Source organism: Brassica oleracea, chromosome C9, assembly GCF_000695525.1.
Source record: "Brassica oleracea var. oleracea cultivar TO1000 chromosome C9, BOL, whole genome shotgun sequence".
Taxonomy (NCBI): domain Eukaryota; kingdom Viridiplantae; phylum Streptophyta; class Magnoliopsida; order Brassicales; family Brassicaceae; genus Brassica; species Brassica oleracea.
Genome location: NC_027756.1, coordinates 40,576,306 through 40,580,360, shown reverse-complemented (window position 1 = coordinate 40,580,360; position 4,055 = coordinate 40,576,306). Strand labels below are relative to the sequence as shown.

The window sequence follows — 4,055 nt, the reverse complement described above, 5'->3', positions numbered from 1 at the left end:
TCAGTAAATCTGGTAGATAATAATAGTAACAAATAAGATACAAAAGAAGAAAACCAAGAAGAAGACGAAGAAGGAAAAAGAAAGAGTCAGTGAATTAACAAAAATCATGAAGTCCGGTTAATACTAAGTCCCTGAAAGAGCCAATGAGGTCTCTTCTTCTCTCGGTCAAATGACGTCGTACTTGAGCTGCTCTTAGGCGTGGTTGGTCCGCTACTTTCTTGGTTATTACAGTTAATATTGTTGCTCTGATTATTACAATTATCCGATGTTGATCTGAATGACGTCGTCGACGAGTAGTCCATGTCCTTGTTCATAGAGGAAGAAGACATTCCAATGCTCAATGTCAATTCTAGTTCGCTTTCTTCAACATGTTCCGCCGTTGTTGTGTTCCTGGCTCTAGCTACATTTTCGAGGTCTATGCCTGACCAGCTTCCGGTTCTCTCTCTTGGACCGGTTTGGTCTTGGTTGTTAGTAGTACAATATTGGCTTCTATGTTTGAGTTGCTCCATCATCTTCTTCTGTATATTATATACTCTATGCAGCTCTCGTACCTGCGATAATCAATTTCTTATATATAAGGTTATTACCTCAAAGGTGTTTTGCTTGATGTCGATAAACCAAGTTGGTCCAATTTATGAACACAAACCAAGTTTGGTTAAAACAGTTCAATTATTGTTAATAATTACAATCTTAATTAGTTGGACCTAAAAACGAAAAGAAAAGACATATACAAGTATGTACACACAGATTTTTATATATATAAATCATGATATATATATACTGAACTTATACAACCTAATATAATCATATAAAGTAGGCAAATAAGCAAAAAGTAAATCGTGTCTTAGTTCGTTTATACTAAAGATTATCTTTTCTGATATCCAAAATGCAAGCTGATTTACATTGAAAAGGTAAAATATACTCAAAGCAAAACAAATATCTTAAATCTTTCAAATTACATCAATAAGTAGAAATCGAGTTTGAATCACTCCAGACTGATCCGTATATACTATACTGTATTTACTTTTTAGTTTGGTTACTTAAGAAAAAAATGAAAGATCAAAACCAAAATTGAACACGAAACCGGATTGAATAACCAAATCAATATGTATGCAATATATGCATGTGTAAGTATAACGTACCTGTTGCTTGAAAAGATCTTCTTGGGCTTGCATTGTCCGTCTGATGGACTCAGCACTTTGCTTTTCAAGAAACCTATCCATTGACCTTTAAACAAAAACTCCGTTCTCTTCTTTGTCGCCGGTCAATTTCTCCTTTGAAGATTTTCGTTGATCATCAACACCAAATCCGACGAATCCACTACAATCGACACTCTCTAAGCCAAATGAGTTTGCCGTAATTCGCTCAACGATCTTCGTTCCCATGCCTGAAATGTAGAGTCACACACTTAATAGCCATTTGATGATTATATTGATGAAACGCACACCAAAAAGGAACCCTAATTTTACTTATAGTGTATGTGTGTGTGGGTGTGTGTGTGCGCGGGCGCGTACATGATACATGTGATTTTGATGTTGATGGAGTGATTGTCAGAAGCCACTAGTTCTTGAAGTGAAGGGTTTATAGACAAAAGAAGGTTGACTAGTGGGTCACACTTTTGAATTTGATTAGATTCTCTCTCATGGTCTTTTGACCCAAAGCCAAGTATTTCTATTAACAGAATCAAAATGTCTTTCTGATCACCACCATATCAATGGATAGAGCAAGTGAGACCACAAATATTGGGGTTCTAATTAACAATTATAGAAGTAGAACATTTACAATTCTTCAGCTGAAAATGACTAAGATAGTTACTTTTTGTTTGCTTATTCCAATTGAAACTTGTTTGTTTATTACATTCTAGTTATTTCAAAGAAAAATTAGTGATATAATTCATATTATTTCAAATATAATATAATAGCCATTGAACAGAGTATACAACTAATTAACCGAGCTGAATACTTAGCTAGTCAGTATCTAAGTAGTGCCCCTAGGACAACAGTAGACGCGTACCATTTGTTTCATGAATATTGATTTATTTACTTTGATAAGCAATGCAAAATATCTATTTTTTTTGTATTTGGTTATATATATTATCCATGAAAAAGCATTGGTATTAAGAAGGTATGAAAATAAGATATCTTAAATCATGTATCAAACGATTCGAAAATACTTTTATACTTAAAGTAATTGATGCGAAATATTACCATAATCTTCATTTTCACTACTTAAGTTTAAAATATAATATTTCGAGTAATCGAATTGCTGCAATAAAGTAGAAATATGCGGTGAAGGTTGGCAAAGGACGGAGGGAAAAAAGACAGCATGCAAGTTGTTGATTTTTGTTTCCTTTTCTTCTGGATAAGCATCGCTTAGTTTGAGAATGATTAAAATAGATAGGAGGGAAACCATCAATCTAGTCGAGCAGTCATTTTACTATTTGGTGTATCTTGATGATCATGCTAATAAAGCACATTTTTTTATTAAAGTAATAAATAATAATGTTATAAATCATTAAATATGAATATATACGAATCGGTCTCATCGTTCATAACGTTCTTGCATTCATGCGGAAATGACTGTATCACCTAAGTTTCCACTTAAACTTGTTTCCTTCACTGTTCTTAAAAGTTGTCTACACAAAAATCATGTCAATAAATTATCTCTGACTCATGTACTTACATCTATCTCTATACACACGCGCACAAGGACAAAAAAAAAGACATGAGAAGATCTATATTTTGTGGAGAACCAAATTAGATAACCAATCAGGATAAGACAAGGACAATAATTTATTTAAAAGATAAGGTTTCTATTTAATAAGTTTTTGTGATATATATGTCTTTTCTAAACAAAATATCTGTTTCGCTATCAAAATTTTGATGACTAACTTTACTCTTCACGGTGTATGATATGTTAAGAAAAGAATAATATAAATCTTCACGGAGGTCTTGAAGTCTAAACCAACTTAAAAAATGCCAATGTGTGATTTTATACAAACACACATATACACATTTTCTGGTATACAGAATGATCTGTTCGATTATAAGTAAACACACACACATGTATACATGTATAGCAACCCTTTCTATAATTGTCCATCACTTTCATCAATCCGTAAATACCCACATAAAAGAATATGTATATATATATATATATGGAACATATAATTTCTATAAAACTTACCTGAAAAGAAGAGTGGCCAAGCTGTGATTCTCTCCAAAGAAGGTCATTGATCATGTTCTAAGGCTCTGAGTTCATGCCAGAAAACTCACTTAGAGAAGCTTATAGAAGCCGTTTAAGACGCATACACTTACCTTATGCTATATGTTTCTTCACTAATTCTCTCCAAAGCATAACTTAATAAGTAATCCAAAATCTAAGAGATCACTTTAGGACTTTGTCAACAATCAATATAGGAGTAAAGCAGTGTGGAAGGAGAGAGAGAGATATAGAGAAAGAGGGGGCGAGAGAGGAGAGGGATAATGGGAATTCACAGCTAAGGAAATGCTTATAATAATTAAAAGATTAATAAGCAAATACTCCCTATATAGTGATGGAAGAAGTTAAATAGTTTTAAAGGGCTAATTTTGACAGGCTGTGATATTTGTGAAGGAGGCAAGGAAAATGCTAAGGGTTTCCATATGCTAAAGTTTGTATGTTCATCTAATTCTCCACTCTCTAATAGACAGACAAAACAATAACTACTTTTATATAAATACTAAGATAAGATCCGCGCCTTGGAACAATAGTTTTGCTTCATTTGGATTAGGGGTGTTCAATCCAGATATCAGGTTGGTTTCGATTCGGTTCGGTTTTTTTCGGTATTTTGGTTAGTAAAATATAACTATTATTCTAAATCCATATTTACTTTGACTTTAGTCTTTCACATACTTTTGAAAGATTTCAACTGGACAACTAAATTGATCAGCCAATCTTGTTGCTTTAAATCATTAGTATATATATATAAATATATATATATTATTTAGTTTGAATATTTATTAAATAAAAATTCATATGCGTTATATTTTATGATCATTTGTAACTTATTATAA

The 4,055-nt window shown here is 32.4% G+C and overlaps 1 pseudogene; it reads right to left on the bottom strand.

Annotated features, from left to right (window-relative positions):
- On the bottom strand, nucleotides 1–3,180 carry LOC106313054 (annotated as a pseudogene).
- Nucleotides 3,181–4,055: the final 875 nt, after the last annotated feature.